Genomic DNA, 11,455 nt, shown 5'->3' with positions numbered 1-11,455 from the left:
GTGTGTGTGTGTGTGTGTGTGTGTGTGTGTGTGTGTGTTTGGATGATTAGCATTCAAATGTTAGCGGTGCTCCTGGCTGCTGCTGGCTCACTGCTTTGTGTCACCATGTCTGCTCATGACAGTTTACGCTTCCCCTCTCGCTTTTTCTTCTCTTTCTGTGGCACGCTGTCTTCCTTAACTCCTCCTCTTTCTGTTCCTCCTCTCACTACAGCACGTCCCTCCCTTCCTTCTTCTGTGTCTCCACTGCCCTCCCGCTCTCCTCCCTTTTCTCTCCTTCCCTCTTGGCAGTGGTGCCAAAGTGGGCAGGCAGAGCGAGGCAAACGCATCACAGGGCAGAGCAGAGGGCAATCGGAAGGCTGGCAGATTCGTCACGTGGACGTTTTGTGTTTTGAGCCATCGCCGTGCGGGCGAGTTAAGACTTTGCTTTTTGGACGTACGTGGACGCGAGTGTTGCAGGTCTGCTGGGGGTCTGATTTGGAGGTTTTGCTGTGTTTGATATTGTGGTTTGTGTGTGTTGCAGGGGCTGTGTGTGAGCAGACGTCTCTCTGTCACTGTGCACGAACAGACGCGCTCACGCCAGTAGGAGGGGATTGTGGGAAAGGGGTGTAGCTCTCAGAGGGTGTGCTCTACTCCTCTCGTTTCCCTTCTTCCCGCCATCACGGCCCTCTTCTCCGCCAGTCCTCCGAGCCCAGCCCGCAGCGCACTCGCAGCCTCCAGGTATTTTACTCTTTCACCGTGCGACACCTCTTCCTGTCTTATTTACTGTCCCACTTATCACCTTTTTTCTGCAGCGCCTCACGCCTTTTCCTCTGTCCTTCGTCCCGTAAACGCGTGCGTCGTCGCTGGATGCCACGCCGCAGCGAACCCGCCGCCATTTTGGCTCAGTGGACAAACTAGAGAAACTTTTCTAGAGCTGAGAGGGACTCTGTAACTCCCCGCTGAGCATCCTCTTTCTCCTGCTCACTTTTTTCTCCTCCTCCTCCTCCTCCTCTGCTCCCCTCTCTGCTCTGGGACATAAACAGTCCATTTGTGGCTCCCTGTACTGAACAGGTGTCTCTTTTTAGACTGACCAGAGAAATAATAATAATAATAAAAACAGGCTCTTTTGATTACTTTCTGACCTCAGTAGTTCAGCTGAACGAGAGAGCTGTTAATGTGTTCAGGTCAGTATAAGAGAGTTAAACATCTGCTCCATTTGGACAAGTGATTCGCTCGTCACATCTTTCCCCGTGCTGCTGTGAAAGGTAACATTTACCCAGTTTCTCAGTCATCTCTGCACACAGTTTGCACTTTCTGTCACTCTCTGGTTAGTGGCAGTTGTTTCACAGAGGCGTCTTGTTTGTGCAAACGTGCTAAGTTTTGTCTCTGCAGTCTAGGGGTGTGGCAGTTTGCTACAACATGGCAATGTTTGGCTTGGTAGTCGAATGAAGCAGGGTGTCTTGCATGTGTGTGACACTTAAGAGGAAACGTGATTAGAAACGAAACCCAGTTCGGGTTCAGTCAACGTTAAAATAAGAAGAAATGTTCCTTCGTTTTATATTTCAACCTAAAGCGGTTTTGACTTGCTGTTGAAGATTAGAAGAACCAGCCTAAAAGATACCTGCAACAAGTCAGAAATCAGAGGATCCTAAAAGCAAAGCAAATATTTTTGCTGCTCTCGATTGAGATCAAACTGAAAATGCAAACCATACACCCGCCGATTCCACTCTTCAACTTACTTTTAGAAAATTAGAATAGTATTTGCATGCACAGCTACAGTAGGAGTCTAGCCAAACACCTTTTTGCCTTACTGTATCTCGGTCTAAATAGAGGTTGATGTTAAAATGGCGCCTACATGCCACGTGTAAACACGAGCAGACCCTTTCAACATACCCCTCACAATTTGTGGACGTAGTGTTTTATCATCCACTTCTGCCAGTTAACCTTGCTGTACTTTAACCTTTGTTGCAAATGAATGCATGAAAATGTCGACAAGTCCTCCACCCCAACCAAAAAACTTCTTTTTGTTGCAATTGTGACAAAGCAAAGAGCGGAGAATCTGAAGAAAGAAGCTTGAGGCAAATAGAGAACAAGAGTTACAGTAGAGAGACAGAGCTAGAGGTAGGAGTGGGAGAGCTCTTTGTCCCCGCCCCTCTCTTATCCTCAGATGAACTTATCGTGTTGCCTCATAATGTTGCTGGGTTTTTCTCCTAGAGGCAGTCAGGCTAACTTCCTGCATTCAGCCTCAGCATAGCTGATTGGCTGATAGCTTGGCTGACCGGCCACAGTTTGCAGAGAGGCAACAGGAAGTTTCTCTTCTCATGCAGGAAGCTGCAGCTGTTCCATCCTGACATACACCACTTTGCACTCTTGCACACATACTTTCTATAAACACGCACACACACATGGGTTTGAAAAGGAATACTTGCATCTATGTGCTGTAAATGCATGTTTATGCTGCATGTGCATGCACGTTTGTAGAATTAGTAAATGTTGTAACATGTGGGCGTGTAATAACACATCAGATGAGAACTGTAAGCTATCAGAAATGTTTGAAACCATGGTGACCACACATCTCATTAGAAGAAAAAAAAGGAATAAAAAAGATGAGGGGGAGAGGATTATAGACACCGTCTGTATTTCTTCATTCAGATGTTTTGGAAACATGCTGACCTACAGAACTGCATGCTTTATAGCGCCCATTATGTATGCATACTTGAAATAACTTTGCACTTTGATACTACAGTACACTGTAGCATCAGTCTAATTGTTGAATATTTACACATGAAAAGACGTCATGCTCTATCAGCTTCTATTTTAAAAATATGTTTACTCATTATTTAACGAGGCAAATTATTAGGAAGAATTTTGTAATCAAAATAACTACTTGGTAAAAGGCAAAATCTCCTCTGCAAAACATAAAAAACCAACAGTTTGTGTGTATTTGTATTTCGCACTTTGCCGTGAGAGCAAACGTTGCAGCTAAACAACAATGTTAAGTTAGAAAAAAGTGACTATGCATAGAATAGCCTCTTTTATTTTTAATCTCGTTAATTTTTTTTAAACACCAGCTGTGTGTGAACACAAAGTCCTTACACTGTGCCCTTTAATGCAAACTTGTAAATAAATCTGTTCACTTCCTTTTTTTTATTTAGGTCTTCGGCTTCTCTAGTTTGAAAAAAAAATCAGGCACATAGTTCATAATAGAAGAAACTACATGTTTTTTTCAATAAAGTATTTTGCTGAACAGCAAACACAGTATCTCATTTTGACCCTGGCTGATTGATCCATGAGCCAAGTTTTTTTTATCACAGTTATTTGTAGTCAAATGCAAAGATCTGAACATTTTCTGATGAAATGATCAATCAGTAAACTCCTTATATGCACGAAGGTGAAGTGTCGTGTTGGATGTTTGCATGTAAGCAAATGCATATGGCAGTACATCTCTGTGTACATGCACACATATGAGCGTGAGCCGCGCGAGTGTTGTTCCCGGTTAATGAGGATATACAGAACATCAGAGCGGGCAACGTGCCAAGTGGGATGTAGGAGGCTCAAAGCTCGTGTCCTTCTTCTAAATGGAGGAATAAAGCGTTTGTCTGGGGGTAGGAGGATAAAGAAATCTGGTTTAATAAAATCACCGTAACATTTTTTTTTTGTCCAAAGGATCTGAAAATCAGGCCTGAGTAAGACAAGACGTTCGTTTGCATCTTTGTAAGGATGGGATTTCTTCATCCTGCCATCTATTGTGTGGCATACTTCCTCTGCCAACGCCAGCTCCCCCGTTGAGCCTCCTCCTCCTCCTCCTCTTTTTTTTTTTTCTTTCTCCCCACCACCTCCTTACTCCCTTATTGAAATTCTGCCTGGCACAGAGACACTGCCCATTCTTGGCACAAAGCTCAGGGACAGGGAGAGAGTGGGAACAGAAGAAAACACACAAGAACCTGTACCCATCGTCTGATGCCCCCGCCTCCTTCCTCCATGGCGTCTGTGCCAAGCATACATCCTGTCTCGAGGACGAAGAGACCAGGCAAGCCAATAGGTATTTCCCTGCCTCTGCTTCCTGCTATAATGTGCTCCAAATTTGAGGAGTTTTTTTTTTCTTTTTGGCAACCGAGTGTTCTGCGTGTGTGTTTTGGGGCTTGCTAATTAATTTGTGCATTAGATGAAGAATGAGTCGAACAAATTCCTTCATCCGGAGCGAGAGGAAGCTGAGGCCTTTTGTTTCCATATTTTTCTTCTTGACCGTTTTTTTTCTTCTTTTTTTCGCATGGGTTTCAACTCGTTTGACAACACAGAAGTGACTTTTTGTAGGGTTTGGACAGGTCAGCAAGTTTTTTCTGGTGCTTAGCCTTTTGCGTTACAGTAACTTTGTTTGTACAAACAGTGGTGGTTTTGTTTATCAGCTGTTTTGATGGTATTTGGTCTTAATTAAAAGAGTACAAAATGCTAAAAYTGATAGTCTCTATTTAATCATTTTCAAATTTTTTAATGTTTTTCCCCCATCAGCCTAAATAAATAGTTTTCTCAGCACATCATGCTATCACTGGTTTTGTACGTTTTAGTTTTTTTCATAAAATAATCACCTGTTGGCTCCACAGAATGCAAAGCACATTACACCTGATAACTTCAGGAGAAAAAAAAGTGATCGTCACCCAAACATGTAACTGATTGAAGCAGGAAATTGCCTCCAGAAAAACATACCCTGCTGTTATCAGAGAAGTGTTATCAGAGGGCAAAAGGGAACGAGGTTCTTGTTTCTGGGCCTACCATTGATGCAGATTTACCAATATTTAGTTTGAATTCAGCGGTGACAGATGCACAGGGGGTCACATCAACAGTTAAAATTTCCTCAGTGGGGCACATTTTTTTCCTGTTCTTGTCTGAGATCCTCCCAGCTGCCCCTCGGGCTTTAGGAGCGTTTATTTTCTAGCTGATGACAGATAAAAACGATTTGGCCCGGCTGAGCCGTGCGTGCCCCTTTCATGTGGCACCGAAAATGTTCACAGTCTCAGACAACAGCACCCAGCAGCGCTCACACGACTGACCGAGTGTGGCCTCCGTGTTTCCAAAACAGCCGAGAGAAAGGGATGCCAATTTTTTTGTGTGTGTTTAGCCGTCAAGCCTTCTTTTAAATCCATGTTTTTTAATGTTCCTGTTTGCCGTTGAATCTTCATTAAATTGACATGTTTTTCTAAAGACACTCTGTCATATCACAATAAGCCCATTTGCCTTGTCCTCCAAACGCAGCCCGAGTCAGGGGATGTTTCTTGGCGACCGAACAGCTCATAGATCTGTCACTAGCTTGGTGGCAGAGGTGGGCATCATGCCAACACCCCCCCCACTCTATTCTCTGTCTGGTCGTCTGTAATCAGGCTAGTGGGGTCGACTGCATACTAACTACAAGCTAGTCTGGACCGACTCTCAGGGGTTGTGGCTGTATGCTAATTTATGCAAGCGGTGTACCCTCTAACCCATTCTCTCTGCCTTCTGAGGCCCAGACCTGGCATTTAGTCTGGCACTCGTTAACCCTTCATTTGCTGCTGTGTTAACCTACTGGCACACTTGAACCCTTTATCCTCTGCCTAGCAATACTTACACAAGCTGTATGCGATCATGCTTGTCTCTGTCAACTGTCCAGCAATATGATAAGGGATTGCCCCCCCCCACCCCCGAGCGCTTCGGCACATGTGATTGAGAGTGTTGTCTGGGTCCGTTGGCTTCGTCTCAATGCTTGGCACACAATCGATTCTACATAACTTGCGATATAACAGCTGTTCTGTCTTTATCAAGAGGCAGCGGGGTCAGGAAGAAAAAGAAAAGGGAAAGGTGGACCGTACGATGTTTTAAAGCCGACCTAAAATGGCCGATGTTCAGGACGCCATTTTGTGCTTCCTTGTTGTGTTTTAGGGGGCAGAATCCCAGCTTTGTGTTCAATCAGAGGCAGCTGTTGAAGGCTGCATTCGCAGGCGTCTGTGTGTGTACCTCTGCCTGAGAAGCAGCAGCCAGCCTACACAGGGATAGCCCACTGCAGTAAGCTCCGTGTTATTATTATTATTATTATTTTTGGCAAAAGCAGAGAAGAATTTCTGGCACAGAGTCGAGCGGCTCTTTTTTCCTCTTTCGATCACATGCCACAGTCTCAGGAAGCCAGTGAGCTGTTTGTTGGGCTTTCACACTTTTGTGCACCCATTTTCAAATGTCTGCTCACTGTTCGATTATTTGTTAATGATTTTGTTTTTGTTTTTAAGAAACGCAGTTCCTAAATCCAGCATTGCAAGAAAAAGAAGCTTGGTTGTTTTATGAGGCTGTGCAAAATTGTGCAGTGTTACTTTGGATTTCTTTTGTTTTAAACTGATAGATGTTCTCTCAAAGACCTGTTGTCATTATACAGAAGCAGAAGTAAAAAGAGAAACAAAGAACCAGAGACTAAATTTGAATAAATCAATCAAATGCACTAAAAATCAGGTTAGGCTTATGAAGCAACAACTCTTCTTGCTCTATCCAAGTCGTGTTTAAAAGATGAGTTCATTAAAATGATATTCTCTGTCTCCTTTTTTTTCTCCCGCAGAAAAAAAAAAGTCTTTGTGGCCGTTTGCTGCTGAAGCAGGATGAATGCTGTCCTTGGGGCTGAGGTAGTAGATTGAATAGTTGTGGGGTTTTTTAACCTCTTTGTCAGATAACTATACAATCTACTGTCTTTCCCAAGGAGATAGCTGAACCAGCCAGTCGTCCACTGTCATCTCCTGATGGACAACCACGCTGCTCATTAAAAAAAAAAAGATCTGCATTCCGACAGATGTATGTAAATTTTTTTAGCTATAAAAATGAAATTTGTTTAACGCTCCGAGGGGTAAAAATGTGACGTTTGACTCGGGTTCTGTCAGGGTGAGGTAGTAGGTTGTATAGTTTGGTGGGTGGGACTGCACCCTGCTCAGGTGATAACTATACAGTCTATTGCCTTCCCTGAGGAGCTTACTGGACAGTGGATATTTACCTCGACATGTTGACTCACGTTAAAGAGCAGGAGCATCAACGGCACCTTTGAAGGATCAGAGTTTACCTAATGAAAATTTTTTTTGTGTRTTGTTGTGTTTTAAAATCTGTACATCCCAATAAAGTTACACCCTTGTCCAAGATGTCACTGAATTACAATTTGAAATTGTCACACATGCAGCTCAGGCCTGATAGAGCAGCAGCTATTGAGTTTGTTAATGTATGGCACCATCTAGTGGAGTCTTATGTCTTGGTTTTTGGAACACAATAAACAGACAACTGGACTGACTTGAGATAGCATGAGACATAAAAATATATTTGTCACTGTTATTATTAAGTCACTGTAAATGCTTCTCCTATCTGCAGGTGCGCAAATGACAAAACACATGTTAAAGTCCTAGTAGAACTTTTTTTGAATAAGAAGAAGCAAGTAGAAAAAGCACCAGGGACCTGCCTGTGTCAGGTGTTCCCTGAGTCGTCACTCRAGGACCCTGGAACAACAGAAGACGGTTCATAAGGCGCAGAGGTATCCAGCAGCATGCAAAATGAGAAGTGGAGCCAAGGAGCAGGCCAGCCATCTCTCCCGGAGAAGAGGGGTCTTCACTCGGGGGCAGCTGTCCTTCAGACGTCGCTGCAGGTTTGTACAGAGCCGTCATGCGTGAGAAAGAGAAGAAAGAAGTGGCAGATTTGGCGGGAAAGGAGCTAATTATTCAAACACGTGAAGTAAATGGGAAATCTTTCTGCAGACACAGCTCAGCATGCTCACCTCCATCAGTGAAATTGAACAAAATTATTTCTACATATTTATAACATGTTGACAGAGTTGTAAAGTAACTAAGTACGAATACTTTGTTACTGTACTTAAGTAGAATTTTTGGGTATCTGTACTTTGAGTAATTATTTTTCAGCCTACTTTTTGCTTCTACTTCTTACATTTTCTCACAATTATCTGTTCTACTTACWTTTAAAAAAAGGCACAAAGTAGAAAGTCGTTACTTTTATTTCATTTTGCTTGTTTTTATTCCAGCTTGTTATTGTAAAAAATAAATACTATCCATATAAATTGTGCCTCCTAGATAGAGTGAATTTAACTGTGGTTGAATGAGAAGTATAAATATATAAAATTAGTTTGTACACAAACAAATCATGTCACACTCCAGCAGGACATAATCATTAAAATAAAAAAGGACTGTACTTGAAGTATTTGTATTTCATGAATTATGATTGCAATTGGCCCGCAGCCTTCATTTTAATTTTGGAGAAAAGGTTTGGGCAGCCTTGATGTATAGGACTTAAACAGCTGGACTAGTGCATCCTAAATTTAACAAATTAATTATTTTTAATACAATATAGTCATTTCTGCATTATTTTTGGAGGGAGGTCACCTAATAAATGTCACAGAACATCTAGTTGCTCATTTTAATTCAATACTTTTTACTTTTAATACGTAAGTACAAAAAATATCAGATTCTTTTTAAGACTTTTACTCAAGTAATATTCCTAAAGGAGACTTTAACTTTTACCAAAGTAATTTTTTTGGTAAGATACTTGTACTTTTACTCAAGTATCACTTTGTGGTACTTTATACAACACTGCATGTTGATTATGACGTTTTACAGGTCTGACCTCAGGTTTGCGTTGTCACAGGTATCAGTTCACAGCGATAGTGAGCAGGGACTCCAGAGGCCAGCATGAGCACAATGCAGCTGAGAAACAAGCACAGGTCAGGGGTCAGGCTCACCTAACAGCACAGCGAAGGGCAATGAAGCTACACCCACTAAAAGTCAACTGCTGCCAAGGAAACCAAGAAGCAAAAAGTAGGTCCCAGATACATCACCAACATGTTTCCAAGGCAACAAGTTAGTAGTTTGCATCTACAGCAGAGTGTAGATCACCCAACTCCCATCACTGCAGACAATTTAAAGTGCTCAGCTATGAGGATCAACTGAGCAGGCCAGGAGTGGGCGGTCCTGTGTGCGTCATGTTTTAGAGCAGGGGTGTCAAATTTTCACTGAGGTGGTATGGTTGCCCTCAAAAGGCCAGTTGTAATTAACTTTTGACGATTTCTGTTTAACTTTGACTAAACACAAAACGTCACATTCCTCATCTCACCTGAACACCACTAACAACTGAGCTCTACATGGTATTTTCTGTACAGAATCAGGGTTTCAACAGCTTCTTGAGAAAAGTATGTGTACAACTGACTAAATGTGAAGTAAACAAGACAGAAATACTATTGAAAGTAAAAGTAAGAGTTTTACTCACTCTTGAGCTGAAGTTTGCTACCATTATTCTGAACTCTCCCACTTTCTAACAGGGAATTCCCATGCATGATCAACATGCATTATGGGAGATAATTATAATAGTAATAATGCATTAATCTTATACAGCGCTTTTTGAGACCCTTAAAGATGCTTTACAATTTTGCATGCATCATCCATTCACCCGCACATTCACACATTGATGATAGTAACAGGGTTCCCACAGTTTAAAGCAAGTTAAATTTGACTTTTTAAGACTTTTTTAATGCCAACTGAAGTTAAATGTAAGACCAATTTCATAATAAACACAAATGAAAAAAAAATAAAACTGGCAGAAACTCATGAATCAAAATACTTTTGGTTGAATTATTCAAATATTGCTAATAGACCAATTGTTTTTAATCCATTTATAGCAGAAACGGTCTTAGCAGTCAGTTTTAAACTTAATTTAATTTCAGGAAATTCTCTAATGACCCAAAATTTGGAGTTTTAKGATCCACAGTGGGGTCTTAACYATAATTTGCTGTAGATGAAACCTTTAAGTGCCTGTGACATCAATTTTTTGTAAGAAGTGAGTGCATTTTTGGAAAGACATCATTAACATATTACAAAACAAATTTCACATTGCTCAAATGAACGATTGAGATATTTGCATGTGAAATAACAGGAAGTGATGTCAAAGGGGAATGTCAGCATGTGAATATTTTAAAAATATTTTTACCAATTATTTTAATATTTGAGATCAATTACAATAATCCTATTTGCAATGTGTCAACATTTTTAAGACTTCTGAAAGATTAATTTTAAGGCTAATTAAGGCCTTATTTTTGGACTGATGAATTCAATGACTTTTAAGACTTTTTAAGGACAGGAAGCCTGAGTAAGTTACATTGTAGCCACAGCTGCCCAGGGGCAAACTGATAGAGGCGGGGCTGCCATACTGCACCACTGGACCCTCTGATGTAGTTTATGGTCAATGCTGGCTTTGAAGCAGCTTATTCTGAGACATCAATACAGGGCTATTCAATTAAATTACTCAGGGGGGCCACAGTTACGTAAAGCCAACAGCTCAGGGACAAGATAAGCATTATTGTCTTTCACCTTCTCAATTTGTTTGCATTGAATCATAAATTTAAAGTTTACTATTGATATAAAAAGTATTAAAGTAACAATTTGGGGTGGGGTGGATGAAGCAGGTCTTGAGTTTGACGTTTTAGATAGGGGTGCACCGATTGCTGTTCTTTTGGCCGATCACCAACTTTAAAAAGTCCGACCTGCCGATTCCGATTTTATCCGATACAGATTTTTTTTAAATAGCTGAGATGTTATACGCTCACAATACACCTTCAATGTTTCAATCTTGTTTTATTGGAAAACATTAAACAACCAATACAAACTTGTTTTAACTGGACATTACCTACATGGAGGTAGATGAGAAGTTCTTTTCCACCGATGTTATCCAAGTATCGGCCAATCTCCGATCTTGCCAAAATGAAGGAAATCAGTGCTAGTTTTAATGCTTTTTTGGCTCCAACACACCTGATTTGAATGAATGCCTGATTAACAGGTTCCTGCAGAATTGAAGAGGCGTTCCTGTCACTGAATCAGGTGTGTTGGAGAAGGGAAACGAGCACAACATGCAGGATTTGACTCTCCAGGACCGGGATTGGACCCCCCCCCCCCCCCCCCCCCAAAATAGGCATTTATATTCAGTAAACTTTACTTTTCTAAGCAATTATAATATTTGTACAAAAATCCAAAATTCTACATTCTTTATCCATGAAAGCATAAAATGTAATCATGGAAAGTACTAGTACCTTTAAAGCCTACCTAAAATTAGTCATTGAGTGAATGAATGCAAGACCAAATTATTCTTTTACTACTTTTTAATGCAAATTTATGTCTATATTGTATATTATTTTCAAAATGTACACAAACATAACATAATAAGTCAATATGTTTGTAGACAACAGTGCTTCTGTGTGATTTAGTGTTCAGCAGCTACAGTCTAGGACCCCATTATTTAACTATGGAAATGAAGCAACGTCGTAAAAAAGTGAAACTTGGCATCTAAACTTTATTCATGTTTGTGTTTGTGAAGGAGGGACTTTCTTGACATTACTGATTAACAGGTCTGTTTGTGATGTTTTTTTAAATGCACCCTTACTTTGCATACAATTTTTTGCTTTGCTTTCAGGTGTTGGTGTGTGTGTGTGTTT

General features: G+C 41.0%; 1 long non-coding RNA gene across 4 annotated transcripts; it reads left to right on the top strand.

The window, feature by feature from the left end:
• The first annotated feature begins 40 nt into the window (after positions 1-40).
• Positions 41-7,118, top strand: LOC106533771 (uncharacterized). 4 transcript variants are annotated; one of them, XR_001312282.1, is made up of 4 exons: positions 41-433; positions 521-717; positions 6,551-6,614; positions 6,692-7,118. It is a non-coding gene; the product is annotated as an uncharacterized LOC106533771 (long non-coding RNA). The 4 variants fall into 4 exon arrangements; XR_001312281.1 differs by having other exon boundaries at positions 6,689-7,118; XR_001312280.1 differs by having other exon boundaries at positions 6,551-7,118.
• The last annotated feature ends 4,337 nt before the right edge of the window (positions 7,119-11,455 follow it).

This window comes from Austrofundulus limnaeus, unplaced genomic scaffold (assembly GCF_001266775.1).
Source record: "Austrofundulus limnaeus strain Quisiro unplaced genomic scaffold, Austrofundulus_limnaeus-1.0 Scaffold1016, whole genome shotgun sequence".
NCBI lineage: Eukaryota > Metazoa > Chordata > Actinopteri > Cyprinodontiformes > Rivulidae > Austrofundulus > Austrofundulus limnaeus.
Note: the sequence above shows the minus strand (reverse complement) of the source record. Positions and strands in the feature narration are given on the sequence as shown.